We start from the raw sequence: 20138 nt of genomic DNA, 5'->3' as shown, positions 1-20138 counted from the left end.
AATTTTGCCTGCTGAGGCAAAGGGTGAAATGGTGCAGCCCACCATCCGGTTCCATGTGCAGAATCTGACCAGCCTGGCAGATAAATCTTATTTCAATGCTGGTAATGGTGTCATGACCCTGGAACTGGGAGGGCATGCAGCGCCAAACGATTGGATGAACCTGTGTGGTGAGTGTCCCACTGGTATGGAGGTGTGGCACTGCCATCCTCTGGACTCAGAGGACTCCAATGGAGGACCTTAAGGTGACCCAGGAAGACCTGTAGTAGGAGAAGGCTGTGTCTCTCATATACAGAGCAGCATAAATGCTGCCAACAAATAGGTGACTGCTGCTACTGTTACTTCTACCGCTCAGTATCAGGGTTCAGTTTCAGTTTGTTCCTCGCTTCCCCAGAGCACAGCCTGAACCCTACCTTGCCTCCAGCAAGGAACCTTATCCCAACACCCGAGTCAGGCCCTGCCTTGATGCAGAGAGCACAGCTAATGGGAAAGAGACATCTACTACATCTCATGGCATCAGGCGCAGGCCAGGCTATGCGTGGAACATGCACGTCTCTCTCCTCTAGTCTCAGCTGCCTCACTCTACCCAATAGTAGGGCTGGCCCTGTGTATCATACAGGTAATCTCCCCTCCCAGCAAGATTTCCCTTTCTCTTCGTTCCCATGCTGTTGCCTACACATTGGACTCAGTGCAAGAGCCCTCCTGGTGTGTTATTTGAGTGAACGGGCAACACATAAGGGGCAATAAGTCTGGACATTTAGTTCTGCCCCTGAGGTTGCACAGCTCCTCAATATCCCCTCCAGGGCTGAAGGATAGCTTCTGAAGAAGAAGCTTTTTCTATCAGTGAAATATTTAGAATCCTCAAACAGGGCCCTAAAACACACAGCGAGCCTACAGGAATAGAAAATGCTCCTCAGTTCAGAAATTACTCAACATGTAATGGGTAAGAGGGAGATGAGCAACCACATGGCCTCACAGCTCTGAGTAATGTGTGAAGAGAATCTGATTCAGGTCTGCTCATAATACGGCTCCCCACCCCCCATTTAAAGGATGTGCTTGCAACAGTGTATGCAATGATATACAGAACTACTAGAAAATATGACTGACAGTCTTAAAATCTAGGTGTTTGGATTGCTACTAAAGTCTGAGGCATTTTGTGTTCCATGTGGTTTGGTTCGTTCACTGTTGGTGTGGCGTGGACTATTACTTAAGAGTCTGCTGTGCATTTTGACCATTAGATACAGAAGTCTCCCATTTTTTCAACTTTTCTACTGAATCTCAGATTATTCTTTGCACACAACATTTCAACTTCCTGTTAAAATTCCTATCAGTCACTCTCAGAAGTCTTCACACACACGTTGAATATCTAAACATATTGGTATTATACTGCATTAAGCAAACCTACTGCCATCTTGAAGACAAATCCAATTCATGTTCTGGCCTGCTTGCTGTATATTTACACGGAAGACTGAAGTTCAAGGCTAACCAGGCCCCAGATGTTCTCCAGATAGGATACGCCATTAAAAGTGCCTCTACCCAAACTTTCTTGGCTTATTGGTTCTAATTTTTTTTCAACTCACAAAGTACACTACAGTGTGTTGCTCTGGCAACTAAGGATGTTGCACTTGGTACACAACGCATTTGGCTTTAATTTGAATTCTTTATCAGCAAACAATTGCAGCATGCACTTCTACTACTTTAAAATATTTATATTGATTATGAAACCACTTTAAGGCCACAGTGGAAGATTTCCTCCCTCTTACGAAATACAGTGGTATGCCTTCCTGCCCATTAGAGTGGCGGCACCTTTTTCTACCTAATCTCCTATCTAATTTGTCTAAATAACATGTAACTTGTTGTGATTAGGAAGACTGTCAAACAATTTCTTGTGGATGGATAGACTCCAATTAGGATGCAAGACCACAACAATTAAAGAAGCCCCTATAATCTCATTTTATCTTAAGCACAGAGGTATGCACAGCTCCTGCTTTGGTCAATATTGTTGCTGTTTTTACACCCATCAGATGAATGTACTTCCAAACCTCTTAAGTTTGAAAAGCAAAGGCACATCCCTGATCTTTTTATCATGAGCCAAGGAAGAATGTTGCAAACTTGTGTATTTGTCTGCCTTATTTTCCAGCCTTTGATGTCTAAAATAGGACAGTGTGAAACTGCAGGAATGTGTGTGTGTGTTTCAAACTTTCAACTATGCTTTAATTTGTGTCCTGGTTTTCTGAAATAAATATTTCCCCCCAGTATTTATTTATTTTTAAATTTGGCCCAGAGTTATTCAGAACTCAGATTCCTGCAAAGTCTTCTGTTGCTTGTATACATTTGCCTTTTGAGCTACCGTATTTTTCACTCTATAAGACGCACCAGACCATAAGACACACCTTGTTTTTGGAAGAGGAAAACAAGAAAAAAAACATTCTGAATCCCATAAGCCAGGACAGCAAGCGGGATCGCTGAGCAGCGATCCCGCTTGCTGTCCTGGCTTATGGGATAGCCGCACGCAGCCTCTCCCGGGCAGGGGATGAAGGCTCCCCTTGCCCGGGAGAGGCTGCGTGCAGCTAAGGCTCCCCCAAGAGCTGCACTCCCTTTAAAGAGCGTGCGGAGTGTGTGTGCGGCTCTTGGGGGCTTTTCCCCGAGGAGGGAGAAGGGCAGTCCTTTTCCATCCTCGGGGGAAAGCCCTGAAGAGCCCCACACATGCTCCATGTGGCTCTTTAAAGGGAGCGCTGAGCAGAGCCTCCTGCCTGCATTTGCTCCATAAGACACACACACATTTCCCCTTAATTTTTAGGAGGGGGAAAGTGTGTCTTATAGAGTGAAAAATACGGTACTTATGTATTATTTCCAATATGACAGAGAAAAAGGGTCACAGCTCAAGTGGTTTGGAAAGCCACGTAGAGTAACTGAGGAACATGTGCATAGAACCCTAGCGTTATTTCTTAAAGCTACTTTAATTAAAATAAAGTATATTATAACTGGAGTGAAGCAGTTAGAACTGAGTGGTCAAGTAAATTTGGTTACTCATAGTCTTGTGTGTTTAAAAGTCACATGATAGTGGTTCTATGACTGGAGAGTCTGTTGGTCAACCAGAATAGTCCCCAACACCATCATAATCATTTGAAGTTACAACATGGGGGAGAATGTGTTTTCCTCAGTATAATTCATTTGTAAGGAAGTTTCAAATGTCCCAACTCCCATTAGCCCCCAGCCAGGATGGTCAATGGTCAGTGATGAATGGAGTTTTAATCCAGCAAAATCTGAATAACCACAGGTTTCCTACCCTGCCTCTATTGACTGGGAAGGTGCCCGTTTTTATCTAGACAACAAAGCATTCTGTTTGTTAGACATCAGAGATCACAGAATTGTAGAGTAGGAAGGGACCACAAGGGCCATCTAGCAGCCCAACCCCCTGTGATGCAGGAATCTTTTGCCCAACGTGGGGCTTGGACACAAGACCCTGAGATTAAGAGTCTTCTGCTCTACCGACTGAGCTATCCCACGTTTTGGTAGGCAGTTTGGCTTCCTGTAAGACTGATAGGCCTCATTATTCCAATTATGAGTAATTCGTAATATTTTAGCTGGAACTACCTGCCCTAGATAGTGCACTCTGGGGGAATTAATGCACTTCCCCTATGAAAAAGCTACTTAGTTTTCAGACATGAATGCCGCAGCACTAATGAATTCAGAGATCACAAAGAAGCACATTCAGCCAAAATTAGTAGGCACCTGAAGGTTCCATGTCCCATGTGTAGCAATCAATCAATAGTTCTCCCTCCCGTTACTTTTTAGAGTTTGCTTTTTTCTTTACTCTTGGAAGGAGGGGAGGAAAGCATTCCACCCCCATTAATATTCTTTCACAATTTTTTCTTTCGCTTTTTCTCTGTAGTATGGAAGATGACAACTAGAGGAAGACTTTGGACTACATCAATCAAAGCAAGCAAGCACATGTAAAATCAATATGCCAACAGAGATTTGCAATTAGCAATAAGCTGCTAGAGTGAAGATCATTTGTTGTCTTGCACATTTGTTCGATTGCAAACAGGCATAATACCAAAAAATCCAGAATTAACTTAAAACATGCAATGCTCATTGAAGTTTAATTGATGGGTTTCTGCATGCAAAAGCCTTTTTGCATTGGTAAAGAATTTATAGCTCAGCCACCAGGGGTAGCCAACATTACCTTACTAATACGGTCAACCTGAGCAAGAGATAAATGACATCTTGCCAGCAGAAATTAACTCTACTGAGGGTTAAGCTCCCTCGCTTCTCATTGCCTCATATGCCCTAAAGGTATATATATATTTGACTCAAGATGAAGTATTATTAAATATCAGAAACTTAAAAGCTTGCTGAATAACAACAAAATAATTGATCTTTCAAACCAGTAACGAAAAACAATTCCAATTACTACAAATTAACACCCATAATACATCACAATTTCCCAGAACATTCAAAATCTTCTTTCTTAAGGAATTAATATTTTCCGCAAGCTAGTTTTCAGATGGAATTCTATAATCAGTTATATAGCAGAAACCCAAACTGGTTTCAGTGGGAGTAAGTGAACAGAGCAGAATGCAAGGCTTTCATTTATAGCCTTTGCAAAATTAAGCAAGATCATAGGGATATAAAAAACACATTAAGCAGACCCTAACTCTACTTACCTGGGAGTAAACTGAATTCAATGCAACTTGCTCCCGAGCACACATGCTTACAAATGCACTTTGAGGCTACAAAGCCAATACACATTCACCTGGGAGTAAGCCTCATTGAACTTATTTGGTCTTATTCCTAAGTGGACATGCATAGGACTGCACGATCACAAAGAGTTTTTCAGAGTATTCCAAAATTAGAAAATTACAACAGGATTTAATGGGGGGGGGGAAGGATGGGCAATATAACCACAGATTCTCTCCCAAAATAGGTACTTTCCAGATTTGTTGGGCTATAATCAGCAAGTGTTTCCCTTGCTGGAAAGAACTGACGCTAAACTATTTTCTCCTTTAACTGACTTTGCTTTGGGATAAATCATCTTATTTCAGCAAGTAAATTACAAATCCATAAGCAATGCTCTGAGATCTTCTGTCACATTAAACTCAAATGGTTACTTTCTTGCAGTTAAAAACAATTTTCAAAGTACTGGAAATGCTCATCAGCATCACATTCATAGGAGTCAAATACTTCTAACTAGCATTTCTGCTTCCGCCAGAAAAGAAATGTGACGCAAACTAATTTCTTTCTTATAGCTCAGGTCTACTTCTCTGGAACATTCCCTTTCCACTGAATCGTGTACCCCTTGAGAGAAGAGGACTCCGTCATTCTTAAATTTGCTTGTATGAGATGCACAGAAGCACCACAACCACTAAGTGCAAAAGGCAACTGATGTACTGAATTATCAACACACTAAAATTGAGAATCTCGGGGTCCTCTTCATGTCTCTCCTGTAAAAGAATTGTTTAGTGCCAGTTATACTATACAAAACTCACAGGTGACAGGGACCCTTCCCCCGGAAGACTTCACAATCTACATCAAGACTGGAACTAGACCAAGATCTGAGAATTTATGAGGAACAGGCCCCATGAGGAGGGACATCCAGACAACTGAGGGGCAGGTGGGACAAGCCTAGGTTGGATTTTCCCTGATAAAAGGAGGATGTTGACTACTCAGTCAGTTAAACCTTTTTTGGATTGACTTGTACCCAGACAGTCTGGAGCTTGCATAAGCACATATATATGTGTGTGCAACAGGCATGGGTCAGTCATACAAGCCAGAAAGCAGTTCTCAAAGACCAGTAGGCAGGGCACTTCAAAGTCATAGCAGATTAACTGTTGTCACGGCTTTTCTTTTTTAGTGGCAGCAGGAAGCACTGACGGGACATTGGCAAGAACCCATGCAAGGCAAGCTTTATCACAATAATGGTTTACAGAACATTCCCTGTGCTCCCAACACTATAGCTTAATTTCAAACACTGGAAGGTTCGAGCTCAAGATGGCGCCTTAACTTGCAGAATGTGTTGCTAATGTAAGGACTGGACTAGTGAGCTGCCCCAGTCCCTTTCATTGCAAGAAGCATTTGCACTGCCTGACATGCCCATTGGAAGCTTTTCTGTTGCTGCTGCCAATATTTCATGAACACATATTATGGATAACAATGCTATAAACACAGACTTGCCAGCAGGCTCCACTGATCTGAGCTGGACTTAATACTGAGTAAAATTACTCAATTACTGATGGATTGTTTTCTCTTTTTTTAATGATGTGAAGCACCCTGGCACTTTTTTTGTGTGTGTAAGTAAAAAGCTGCATAGAAATCATTTAAAACAAACAAACAAGTCTTGATGGCTGTGATCCTAAGTACAGATATATTCAAATAGTTTCCACTGAAATTAGTGCTACTTATAAGAATCAGACGAGTTTAAGCTAGAGATATATCCTCAAGAGAGATGCAAAGTCATCTAGCTGTTATGCGAACTCATAAGGAGAGGAGAGTGTTATTTCAGATGCTGAGAGGCTACATTTTGCTGCTTATTCTGTCGTTAAATCTGTTTGTATGGAAAGCTGTTTGAAAAGGACAAGTGGATTATTTTACATGTCATTCCCTAAGAAACTCCAAATGTCAAAGATCTTTTCAGAAGCTCAAGTATGTTGTCTCCATAAACTATCTAGCCAATTCAACCAGAAACAGTTTGCAAGGGTTCATTGAAATTTCCTTCGCAAACCCTAGATTTATAACTGTCTCTCTTATCAATATACACATCTGGAAGAAGTCAGATCTGTGTTTTAAGAGGAAGGGGGGAACAAGAGGTTTTGACAAGACAGTTTGGAGAACAGCAGCTAGGAGTCTTTGTTTTGAAGTTAGTAGCAGCTTAATATTTATGCATTTGTACATTGACCAGTCAAATATTAACTACCCTTAACACAAGCCTTGTGGGTACTGAATAACTTTAATGCTAGTATTCTTTTGCGGCATGGGACAGCTTGCATGCTCACAGTCACAAAAGACCACACATTTCTATTTCCTACAGCCCAAAGCAAAGGACTGTCACCTTTCAGAAAGCAGGGGGTGGGGTAGAGAAAGTGCCTCCAAGTACTGGCGTCTACAAGGGGTGGGGAACCTATATGCCTCTCCAACTCGCTCCAGCCAGCACGGTCAACGGTCAGGAGTGATGGGAGTTGTAGTCCCAAAATCATCGGGAGGGCCACAGGTTTCCCCCCCACCCCGGGAGCAGGATGAAGTTGGAAGAGCCTTTCTTCTCCCTAGTGAACCAAGTCTCTCTCTCTCTCAGGAAAGAGAGAAATGTAGGAGTTTGCCTCAACAACCACGAATCACGAAGCGGCAGCCAAAAACAAAAACACCACAGCGTTGTTGCAAAATGAATTGAAACCAAGCACACACCGGGGTGGGGGTGGGATAAAAGCTGCTGCCAGGAATCCTGGAAGGCAGCCTAAGAAGGGTGTAAAGCTCTTTTCTTCCCGAACTGGCCACATTAATTCAAGTTGGCCCAGAGGCTTGTGAGAACACACCTCGCTCCATAGCGTTCAACCCCGCCTCGTCTTACGTGTCTGGGCATCTCTTTTTTGCGCGAGGATACCTGCCAAAATGCAATGTCTCCGGTTCGAGTCCCGTGACATGGCTGCAAAAGCAAGGAAAGTTCCCCACTCGGTTCAAAGAGTCGCCTTGGCGAGGGAGAGGCTGGTCCAGAAAACAACCGAGCCGAGAGAGGACGAAGACCCCGCCAGCCCGCTCCAAAGCCCCCTTACCGGACTCGCGGCTGCTGCGCGCTCTTCTTCCTCGCTCTTCGCAGGGCGCGGTGGGGCCCCGAGACCGACCGGGAAGATGGGAGTTGCTTGCGACGGGCGAGTCCGCCTTTCGCTCGCTGGCTGGCTTCTGCTCCCTCGCAGCTGCAGCCGCGCCTCGGCGTCGGCGAGGAAGGGAGCCGGGCGAGGGAGAGCGGGAAGGGCGAGGAGGCAGCGGCGGCAGCAGCAGATGCAGCCTGAAAGGAAACGAGCGGCCCAAGTGAAGGGAGGGGAGGAGGAAGCGGAGGAAGATAGAGAGAAAGAAAAGTGCGTCTGAGAGACAGAAGTTGCCAGGCGCGTAAAAAGGGCCGTGCGCCCAGCAGCGCTCACTTCCCCATAGCGCGCACAGCCGAGTACTACCGCGCGCCGAGCCCTCGGGAACCGCTCGCAGCCTCCGCGCTGGTTTACGCCCGACGGGGAAAAGAAGCCGCGCTCATATTGGATTAGGGGGCGGACCACGCGCGGCCCGGGAGGGGTAGCGGCTTAGCAAGGCGGCTCTCGGCTCCCGCGCGCCCGCTCCGCGTCGCCTTTTCCTCACCTGCCCTCCTTGTCTCCTCCGCCGCGGGAGGGCTCGCCTGCAGGGACGGGGCAGCGCGGCTCTGCCAAGCGGCCGGGCTGGGGCTCGGAGCGAGTTGGCGCCTCCCGCTGCTGCGCCGCGCTTGGTATCGCCCTCCACGCCCCGCAGATACCACGCTGCCCAGCCCGACGGCGGGGAGGAAGTTGCGAGGAAGTCCCGAGAAAAACAAAAGTGACTCGCTGCCGCCGCTCGAGTGGAAGGGCGGAGGGGAGTTGGTGCGCCGCCGCTGCCCGCGTGGGAAAACAAATGTGCAAGGAAGCGGCCGGGCAGGGGCGGAGGGGGCGGCGGCGTGAGCTCGGCTCGCGCCCAGGAAGAAGCCCGGCTGCTTTCGACTCCGTGCAGAGGCAGCTGCGTTGCCTCGGAGTCCCAGCGCAAACGGCTGTAGCTTCCTCGCTCGTTAAGGTTGCCAGCTGGATAGCTCAGTTGGTTAGAACACAGCACAGTGCTGATAGCGCCGAGGTTGCAGGTTTGATCTCGTATTATGGGATAGCCGCTTACTCCTGCATTGCAGGGGTTGGACTGGATGATCCTTAGGGTCCCTTCCACTGTTCTATGATTCTATGTCAGTCCATGCCCTGTTACCCCTGAATCCTTATTAATGATGCTTCTTTATTGAGCAGTGCCCGTTCTGTGGAAGGACGACGGTTTCAAGTTAACATTCTGCAAGGCAATTAAAACAGAAACGCTTCTGCAGTGCAGCGATAGCGGTTAGCCTTTCTATTGCAGCTCACGTGCAACATCACACCCTCAGTTGTTGATAAGGATGGGAAATCTGTTGTCGTCATTCCTTCCCCCTCTCTCCATGTTTTTAACTCTCCACTCGCATCACATCCAGCTACCATGGCCAGAGGTCAAGAATGATGGGAGCTGTAGTAGTCCAACAACATCTTCAGGACACCAGGTTGAGGAAGGTACCACAGGCAATGACACATATCGTGGATGAGGATTGTTCCCCATCCCTGGTTTACATGTTTACTTCCCACTCCACTGTGTTTCACCTTCCTTTTTTGAAAAAAAGAAGCAGCCAAACAACGAAAGGGAAATGATAAGTTATGCAAGGGCAGTGTGTCCTGTTTTGCTACCCGAAGAAAACCAGGAAAGTGCCATGCCTTGCTCTACCCCTGCCCAAGCCTCCATTACCTGGGTTGCACAGTGGCGGCAGCAGGTTGTGGTGAGATCCTGTGCGGTGCGTAAGATCTCATGAAATTTCTGGGAGATCTTGCAAGATTTCACACTGAAAGCCGCTGGTGCCACTGTCGCTCCTATGCCAGCAACAGGGCAGATTGCGTGCCACCTCTTGCGGTTTCGCCGCCTGAAGCAGCTGCCTCCGTCCACTTCATGGCCGAGTTGGCCCTGAAATCATTAAGTGGAAACACATCAGGATGAAGACTAGCATGGCGGGTAGTCTTAGAACACGGGGGTTTATAGGGTGCTTATTGTGGGGGGTGGGTTCTTCCTGCATACACATTTTATTCTATATATTTTTGCAGAGTCATAGAATCGTAGAATTGGAAGGGACCCTGAGCGTCATCAAGTCCAAAACTCTGCGATACAGGGATCCTGTCCACAGCCATCTCTGGGTGGACTCCAACCACCAACCTTCTGGTTAACTGTCAGATGCACTGACCTATTTTGCCACTGTTAGCAGTATTTCTGCCCACCCAGTTTAATCCCTAGACTTACAACTTTCCTGGGGGAAATCTCATAAATTAAAAAAACCCCAAAACCTGTTTCCAACCACTTGCCTGTGGTATCCAGACTTCCCTTAAAATATTAAGCTCTTGTCCAAAAGCTCTCTAAGTTTAGCTGAGGGTCAGAACTCAGATCTCCCTAGTTGTTAAGCAATACCCTATGGGGCTTCCAGAAGGGGGCTTAATATTGTAAAGGGTTGGTCAGATATTGAAAATGGGTAGTTGGCAACAGGTCTTTTTCTCAACTTAGGGTGCTTCCAGACTGTCACTCTTTTTGAATGGGATTTGATAATATACTGGCAGAGTCAGGTTTTGCAGTTGTAGTAGTTTATTGGGAGGTCTCGCGCAACGAACTGGCTTTCTCAACAGATCAGACTTGTTATAACTGCACTAGAAAGTGTGAGGTAATACCTGCTTTTACACATTATCCTGCAAACAAATCAGAAGGAATTAAATAGCCACAGCATTTAAACTCCCTGCAAACAAATCAGAATGAATAAACAGGTTACCTGGAAGCACCCCTAACTGTATTTTTCCTGGAAAGGGTAAATCTGAATTAAATTATGGGGGCAGGCAGGCTGGCAATTTGATGCTAAGAACACTGAATCAAAGAATAGAAACCTTACCGTCTGACTGCATAAATCAGAGATCTGCACTAGCTGACAGTTTGTTACAGGACCAAATTTAAGGTGTTACTATTAGTATATAAAAGCCCTCAACAGCTTGGAACTAGTTTACTTGAAAGATCACCTTACTGTATAGATAAATATATAGATATAGATGATACAGATATAGATATAGATCTGCTTGACTAGTTCAGTCACTGGAGCCAGCATATCTTTAGGCACCAGGCAAAAATGTTTCTCTTATCACCCTGAGGAACCTGACATTGAAGGTGCCGTGAGGCTGCAGAGCACCCCCCTAAGCATCACCCTTTGGAAATGTCCATCCAGTAGGACTGGAACCTCCACAAACCTAACTTTAGGGGTGGACACCAGAAGGACACCTCAGGCAATAGTATCAAAAGCTGCTGAGAGGTCAAGGAGAATTAACAGTGACACATTTCCTCTGTCTCCCGCTCACATACTAGCGGACACAGGTGGTGCTGTGGGTTAAACCACTGAGCATCTTGGGCTTGCCAATTGGAAGGTTTGTGGTTCGAATCCTGGCAACAGAGTGAGCTCCCATTTCTCTGTCTCAGCTTCTGCCAACCTAGCAGTTCGAAAGCATGTCAGTTCAAGTAGATAAATAAGTACCGCTGCAGCAGGAAGGTAAACAGTGTTTCTGTGCGCTCTGGTTTCCATCATGGTGTCCTTTGCACCAGAAGCGGTTTAGTCATGCTGGCCACACGACCTGGAAAGCTGTCTGTGGACGAACGCCGGCTCCCTTGGCCTGAAAGCGAGATAAGTGCCGCAACCCCATAGTCGCCTTTGAATGGACTCAAAAGTCCAGGGTCATTTACCTTTTAGCTTTACCTACTAGCAAATTCACATTGCTTAATTAAAGTGGATTTTGTGCGCCTGTATAACAGACCCACTCCCCCCCCCCATCAAAATCAGACTTTTTGCAGTAAGGAAAGTGACGGGAAAGTGTGGGATAACAATTGCTTGATACGTCATATAGCTCCCCTACAAACAAATCAGAATAAATGTTCACTAAACAGGTAATATTGTCTAACCTTCCCACAAACTTGTGCAGATGATGAATGCTCAATAAACAGGTTGTCTACAAGCTAACTCAGCCTCATAGACGCAGGCTTGTTGTGAAGGCCTGCATACTTCCTTGCCGCACAGCCCTCAGTTGTGCTTTGGAATTGCAATAATCTTGTAAGGCAGGTCAGTAGCAGTCCTCTCTCTACGTATCTAGGAAGCAGCACTCAGAAAGAAATATGGTATGATTTGTGCTCCTTCGCCCTGCACACATTGCTGGCTCTTCTCTCTGGCAGCACAACCTACAATTTATTATAGCTGTTGTATGGACAGAAAGATAACTTGAGGAGACTTTGCACAGGTCTGCGGGGCTTCGGGTGCACCTTGAAATATAAGGCATGAAATCATCTAATGAAACTTCTGTCAGAAACAAATTTTATATAAAACCTGACATTTGTTAAGACCACTTCTGAGAAGGGGATGTTTGCTTTCCGTTCTTTATATGCACCCCAATAATCCCAGTCTCAGAAAATTTTCTTGTGCAAAAACCTTTTGTACAAATCCTATACTAGTGGCACCCAGAGTAGACCCAACAAAGTTAATAGGCACGACTAAGGTTAATGCAATTCTTAAAAATTAGCTGAATGCAACCCTTAATTGAAAAGTGTCTTCTTGCAATTTAATGCCCTCTTGCAAAATAATTTAGCATGTGGAGCATACATGCGACTATCAAAGAATCACTGGAGAGAATAATTTTCAAACTACACAAGCCAAACATCTGCACTATTCCTCATTTTCTAAAATTAGAGCAATCTAAACTGTTGTATATAATCAAGAGCACTCAGTACTAATATTGTGATTATTTGGCAGAAGTAGCTATAGCAAAGAGCTGATCCTAGGAATTATGCCAAGACCAATCTTGAAAAGGAGAACCGTTTGGCTGTATACCATCAAGAGCCAGGGCAGAGGAAGGGGGGAAATGGAGGTTATGGAGCCTGGTTTGATTTTAATGAATTTCTAGGTTCTTTATTGTGTAACCATCAGAATTATTTTTTGAAAGTGTAGAAAACAGAGATACCAGAAATGAAGCCTAATGCGATGGAGTAAGCTCCACTGACCCCATTAGGGCTTATTTTAAAATAAGTATACACCAAATCGGAAGAAAGTCATGTATTTAAAAGGGAAGATCATTATATAACCTTATTGTAGTAGCTACAGAGAAAAGAAACTGGCCACCTTCTCTAAGTTTTGTTCCAATACCTTCTTGTTATATTTCTTCTAGAGTTGTGAGTTGAAGTTGTTGGCAAGCCAGGATAAGATCTGACAGATTAGCCAGCAGGGACTTCTCCATGAATGGCTGTTTGCCCATGTGCTTCCCAACAATGGTAATATTAATAGAATTTTGTTGTATGAACAAATGAGGTTGGATTTAGTCACTAGAAGAGCATCTTTTTCGGTTAAAGGCTCTTGGATCTATTGCTAGTTCTTGTTGTTATTAGTAATGTAAAATGCATGTCTTTTGGCTTTTCATTCTTGTTTGTTTGATCCTGCATGTCCTTTTCTGAATTCTTACAGAACAGGGAAAGGCGTGCGTGCACACACACACACACACACACACACACATTGGCTAGTTGATGTGTGCATGTCTTTTGGCTTTTCATTCTTGTTTGTTTGATCCTGCATGTCCTTTTCTGAATTCTTACAAAACAGGGAAAGGCGCGCGCACACCACACACACACACACACATTGGCTAGTTGATGTGTGCAAGGAAAAGGGATTTCTTCTTGAATCCATAGATGGTGATCCATCACACCCACATGCTGCATGCATTGATCATGTGTCAACCACTGTTTCCATGGTAAACACTGTAAAGTATGAAGTGGAAGTGTATGTTTTCATGGGGCAACACATGGCATGAACCACAGATATAGAAGAGTTACACATAATCCAGTTTCTGTTTGAGCATTGCCATACAGAGTGCAGGAAATAATATGTTTTGGGGAGTCCCTCTAATTCCAAATCTCTATAGCGCCCTGCCCCTTTTACAGTGGTACCTCGGTTTAAGTACTTAATTCGTTCCGGAGGTCCGTTGTTAACCTGAAACTGTTCTTAACCTGAAGCACCACTTTAGCTAATGGGGCCTCCCGCTGCCGCTGCTGCACGATTTTTGTTCTCATCCTGAAGCAAAGTTCTTAACCCGAGGAACTATTTCTGGGTTAGCGGAGTCTGTAACCTGAAGCGTATGTAACCTGAGGTACCACTGTATTTGACTGACCAGCTAATTCAGTTGCGAACTGAAGGAGTCACTATGGTTTAACTGAGCCAGCCACCTCTTCATGTGTACTGGTCCATTGACTCCAAGCATGTGAACCGACTGGTCCTCCTGTATTCACCAAAATAATTACAGTGCAGGAGTCATCCTAGGTAGGCTTCATTTAAATGAGAGAGCCAAGCTGCTTTTTAAGAAATGTGCAGTATACGTAAAAACATACATGTGTTTTCAAGCACGTGTATTGTACATTATTTGGCAACTGGTGTAGATTGTGGTTTCCTGCCAAATGTACAGTTAGCAGAAAACTTGGGTTTTCACCTCATAAAGAATGAAATGGGGTTTTTTTTGGGGGGGGGTTGCCACTTTTTAATCACATCTTCACTACTACCGCCTGATCAAATTCTGCAGTGATCATTCTTCCTACTTTCAGATTGCTCATGCAAAATTCTTAAAGGAAGATCTTCTGGGGGATTTCAAATGCATGCCAATCAGCATCACCAGCTGAGGTAATCAAGCCATTTTTAGTGCAATGAAGTCAAAAGCATTCATCTTTAATGGTGGTGTTTGGGGAAATCTCAAGGAAGTCTGTCCTAAAAGCACTATTTTCTTCTGCAGGACAATATTTTCCTGAAATAATAGAACTAGATGAGTATTCAGTGTAAATTAACAAAATGCCTGACATTTGTTGCTGGCAGATGCTGATACTTGAACCTTTGCCCATTTCAGTTCGGCTCTTCAGCACTCCTGATCCCTCCGGATTGCTAACCTGGGCTTAGAGTGTACATAAATAGGTCTTTAAGATGCTAGTTGCATATGTGGATTTTTTGATCAGACAGCAAATGTTAGTTTAGTGCAAGAAGAATTGGTGTCTAGCTGTAGTTTATCAGTTAAGCTAAAGGCAGGCAGGATTTCTGAATAATTATTTGTTTGACAGCAGATGAGAAACAGCTAATGGGACTTTCATTTTATTTCCCTTCAGCTCAAAATTTCCATCTGCAAGCAGAGACAAGCATGTTGTTTGGATGTAAATTCCACTGAAATGAATGGGGCTTGCTTACAATTGAATATGTTTAAGATCTGGTTACAGGAGCAGATGTGTTGTGTTTATTTCTCCTCCCCCAGAAAACCAGCTGCTTCTCATGGCAAGTTAAATATGCATGATAGTGAATTAGTTAACGGTAGAGTCTCAATGGGTCTTATTATCGTATCATACCTGAAGCACATCTCTACAAACTCCCAAAGATTCTGTGAGGATTCACCAAATGTTAACAGATCCATGTTAAGCTGTAATGTTTTTAGTTAACTCCACATTATCCACAACGTAAAAGATTGTCAGTCAGAAAATACAGTGTTCACGGTAATGCTTTATAGTGCACAGTTGCCTTCCTGAGAATGTCTGCCTGCCTCATTTCCCTCCCCAAGTTCTCAGAATAGCCACCGTTGTGTATTTTTCATGCACCCAGCATGACACACGTGAGATACAGACTTGCACAGCTAGACAAAGAAAATAGGTTGCATTTCAGTCCCGACTTTTGTGTGAAAGTGCCCCGGGGGACACTGTCATGCGGAAGTATGAATATATGATAAGACCAAGCCATAAAGTTGCTCACAAAAACGAAAAAGAAAAATGCTTTTCAGTTCAGTGATAAGAAATTGTGACAGTATCGAAAATAGAAAGTACGCCCATCCCTAAGGGTTTTCGTAAGATAACACAACAAACACATTCTGATAAAAACCATCAGTGCTGAGTAATGCTTGACGTTGCCATTCCAATTCACTCATAAGCTGGTCTGGAAACAAAATAGCATGGCTGGGCTCCATTCTCCAATTTGTAGGTATAAACTTGGGCTAACCTAAAATCATGAGTATCTGCAGGGGGAATGGGCAACAGAGGGCAACTGCCCTGCCTCACTGGAATCATATATAAACACAGAGATACACTACGGTTACCAGATTTTTTTCAATGAATCCAGGGACACTTTTTTTTTTGAAGCTGAGTAGCAACAGGGAGTCAATAGTGGGGATGCTGAGGCAAAAGACCCTGGGCCCAAGCACACATGCTTATTGTATAAAGGTGCAAAGCCCTTCTTTTGCACCCTCTGAAACATAAATGCACAGAGTTTTTTAAAAACTGGGCAACAGCCACCCGCCCGCAACTCCCGAGCCTCCCCTGATCAGTCAAAACAAAGAGGGCAGAGGGCAGGAGATCTGTACCACTGGACGTCCCCAGTTCTCCTTCGGCAGTGGCGGCAGCAGCGGCAGCCAGCAGCCTGGATTTAGCCTGGTAGCGCAGTTGGCTCTGGCTGGCTTCAGGAGCTGCTCGCTGCTGTGGTGTCTGCCATTTTTCCTCACCAGAAGTTCCAGCAAGGAAAAATGGTGGGTGCCACGGCAGCGGGCAGCAAGCAGCTCCCGAAGCCAGCCAGAGCCAACTGCACTACCAGGCTGGCTCTGGGCTGCTGATGCTGCCACTGCCACGTTTCCCGGGGACGGAATTTGTCCAGGGACAGATTTGCAAATCCGGGGACTGTTCCCGGGAACCGGGGACATCTGGCAACCCTAAGATACACACACTCACAGCCAGCCAACAACAGGTTTAGAGTGAGCTCCGAGACCAGTTCTATTGAGAGCGGGTGCCAGACAGGCTCTCTGCACTTTTCTGGAGAAAAACCTTCATGGGCCAGCAAGGAGCTGAGATGTAAGCCACTTCTTCTGATCTAATGATGCTGCTTCTGCAAATGTTCAAATGATATAAACAAAGGAGTTGTGCTGGCTCTTGGTGATCAGGTGAGGAGCATCAAGGTGCTTCAGGACCAGCCCTGCTTTATGAGGGGCGGGTGAGTGGCGGCCAAGAGTAGAAGCCAAAAGTAACCCAGCAGAAAAGAAATCAAAAGTGCCGACGAGGCTCTCAGGAAATGGGTAGCGAAAATCCCTTTTGTTGAGCAGCAGAAGCTTATTGCTTCTGTTTTGAATGGTTGAAAGAAAGGCACAAAGGTGATATGTATAAGGTTGCTAGAGAAAGCAAAGAAGCGGAACTGTTTTTATTTGCTTAGCTGTGGATGTTTTCAACTACTTCAGAACTCCTGCCTTCCAGATTATTTCTGTAAAGTTGCACGTCTGAAATGGCTGCCTCTGCTTGCAGGTGACAAACTGGGTTAGCCATTTGTTTTTTGTCCCAAGGCTTGGGTTTGGAGGGTGCCTTTTCCAGAGTAATGTTGGTAGGAGGCAGCTTCCTCTTTCATTCTCTTCTAAATCATTTTATAAAAAGATGCTACCAGTGGGGTGGGGGGAAGATACCAGTTTTGGCCCCTTCTCCCTGAAATGGCTGCTCCTATTTCTGGAGGCCTTGAGGCCATGCCTACTTGGAGGGGTAACAGGAATCCATAACTAGCAGAAACCCAGTGCAGAAATGTGAGGTGGATGGAGGGGAGGGGAGTAAACATCCTTAGCTTCCAGCATTGGTTGTTTTGTTTTTTACGAGCTGAGTGACAAAATGCCTGGGATTTTTTGAGACCTGTTTATATGCTTTATGGCAATGGCTGCTGGGCTTTATAGGGCAACTTAGCTTTTACAACATTTCTATGTGCGGCTCCTGAAGCATGGAGAAGAAAATAAAGAGCCTGGCTAGATGCTGATGTCCAGCTCCAGCTCCCTCCTTCTCCAACTGTTCTCCAACTGTCACCACAAGGGTTTTCTGAGGGGATGGAGAAGAATCGGTTGCAGTGGTCTTTCTCATTTTATTGTAACCTCTTTTTTTTTTTTAAGTGCTTATTGTTATAATAACCTTATGTTAACTACTTTGTGAGGTTTGCCTGCAAAGTAGCGTGTGAATACCATAAACAATCAAACGTGTAATGGAAAGTTAGGAGATATGAAGAGCCAGAGAGCCAAATATGTGAGGGCAGAGGAAATGCAAGATAGACAGAGATTAGGAAATTGAACTGAAGGCTGTGTGATATCTACCGGTTGTAGGCTGTGCCAATCTTTTTTTCGTTTTGACTTTCACTTCAAACATGGCATATTTGATGCAGCCCAACAAATTATGAGAAGAAATCCACAGCACTGAACATTTGCTTTGTTCCAATGCCAGTCAGTGCCCTTTTGCTTCCCTGGATCTTGTCATTTTTCATCTTCTTTTCCCTCACTGATAGTTGTGGACCTTCTGGTCCATGACTTCAACAAGCCAGACAAAGCATTGTGACATCATCAGCAAAATAATTTGATTTTCTCCAGCCCAGAGGTGGATTTAGGGGCACATGACTGAGTGTTCACCCAGCGTGGTTCACCCACACTGAGTGGCACCAAGGTGAGACGGCGCAGCATGGGGTGCAGTTTTACATATAGTTTCATATAGTAGTTTCATATAGTTGGAGATACGGTATCCCTTACAGCCTAATAGAAGGGTAGAAAAGAATAAAGAATCCCTTCAAATTCAGTCCTGGGATTCTCCAACACCATAGCAGAGACTTCATCTGCCAGCTCAGTCAAGGACTGACTCAGTACACCAACAAGATCTTGGTTCTGTCCCTGCTTCCCAACACCAAGTACAAACTCTTGAATTCAGCTTCCTGATGGATTGGCCACCTGGTGAGAATGATGGAAATTTTATGGATCACTGCTACGCCCCTTCCCTCTCCTTCTGACCTTGACTGCTGCTGCACTGAATACTCAGGTGGGTTCAACTGGGAAGGTCAGAAACCCCAGGTCTGAATAATACACACCAGATCAGCCACTTCACCCACAATCAAACCAAACTGGTTGCATTGCTGTGTTTATGGATTACTTAACCCGAGCAACCTTGGACACCCCAAATAAAATAAAGCATGCCAAAACCTCGAAAACATGTTGCAGTGTTCTCTGTTTCAGCTGGTTTCCACACAGGATCAGGCAGGCAACAGACAACAGTTTCATTCACAGTTGACTTGCCTTACCGTGTATCACACAAATATTAGAAAACATCAGGCCAGCTCATAGCTTATATGCAAATCTGCTGAAAGATCCCATTGTGTCATGAGTGATGCTAGGTATCACATTTAACATCAAATAATATTCACATAGCCTAGTGCCTTTTATGCACCGTCTATGGATTTCCCTCTGTTTGTGTTGGCTGACAGGCAGGAAGAAAAGAATAATAAAAAAAAGTTGCTAGATGGGTATCTCCCAAATCCTTAGCTGCATTACTCTTTCATATTAAGTGCTGGGTGACACCTGTTTTGTATCCATTTAATGAACATGGCACCAAAGTATCTGAATAGAATGCAGACTCTGGTTTTCTCTCCCATGTAAGCGTATCGTCACAGAATGCAATTTTGCTTGCATTCGGCAAAGATTCCACAGTGACAGCAAAAAGAAAAACCAACCGCGATAGAAAATAGTGTTATCTTTGAAATGAAAAATAAATATGAGGCGTGAAATAGATATTGTTCCGATTTGCCTTCCCAACCAAGACTTACTGCATGACTTCCACCAGCTCACTTAACTGGTATGTCACTAAAAATGGGATAGCAGTCTTTCAGGCTGTAATCCTTGCATCTACTTTCTTGGGAGTAAGCCACACTGAACTCAAAGGGGCTTCCTCCTGAGTAGCCATGCATACAATTGGACTGCCTGTAATTCACTAGGCCCATAACCTGAAACTAATTTTGCAAAGGCCACTTTTAGGACAGGGTGACCGGCATCCCCTTCTGTAAAAATAATAATAAACAAGTTCAGTTGGCCTGATGTTCATTCTGTCCACACACCACTTTTGTCTTCAAGTTGAATGTGGCTGTGTACACATCATACATTGATAGCATATGGCTCCCCTTCCCCCCATCAAGAATCCTGTTTATTAAGAGTGCCTGGAATGGTAGCTCAGTGGTCAGTTTCCAGGATTCTTTGAGGGAAGCCATGTGCTTTCAATGTATAGTGTGCATCCAGTTCCTCTGCTCCATTTGCAGTTGTTGGCTCCTTTAATATTTAGTGTGACCAGGTTATTCTGAGCTTTGTAGGCTCGTATAATGCCCAGGCAGAAGTCCACTTTTACTTGAGCTCTGTTTGGCCTGAAACTGCTTTCCTGATAGCAAGATTAATTTCCTATTTATTATCAAAACAAGAAAAGAAAAGAGGAAGGGGGAAAAACAGTCTGAAGCGATAAGATTCCAAGAAGCAAAG

At 44.6% G+C, this 20138-nt stretch overlaps 1 protein-coding gene and 1 long non-coding RNA gene across 3 annotated transcripts in view; one reads left to right on the top strand and one right to left on the bottom strand.

Moving 5' to 3' along the window:
* HPCAL1 (hippocalcin like 1) overlaps nucleotides 1–8157 on the bottom strand; it is a 75123-nt gene extending 66966 nt beyond the window's left edge. The window contains exon 1 of the mRNA XM_080999400.1: nucleotides 7764–8157. The gene's annotated coding sequence lies outside the window, so the exon portion shown is untranslated. The remainder of the gene's footprint in view (nucleotides 1–7763) is intronic.
* A 193-nt stretch (nucleotides 8158–8350) lies between these two features.
* LOC308473684 lies at nucleotides 8351–15077 on the top strand. 2 transcript variants are annotated; one of them, XR_013984195.1, is made up of 4 exons: nucleotides 8351–9287; nucleotides 12999–13101; nucleotides 14419–14494; nucleotides 14968–15077. It is a non-coding gene; the product is annotated as an uncharacterized lncRNA (long non-coding RNA). The 2 variants fall into 2 exon arrangements; XR_013984196.1 differs by lacking the exon at nucleotides 8351–9287 and having other exon boundaries at nucleotides 9787–13101.
* Nucleotides 15078–20138: the final 5061 nt, after the last annotated feature.

This window comes from Podarcis pityusensis (genome assembly GCF_964106645.2).
Source record: "Podarcis pityusensis genome assembly, chromosome: 3".
Classification (NCBI taxonomy): Eukaryota; Metazoa; Chordata; class Lepidosauria; order Squamata; family Lacertidae; genus Podarcis; species Podarcis pityusensis.
This window is presented reverse-complemented; position numbering and strand designations above follow the sequence as displayed.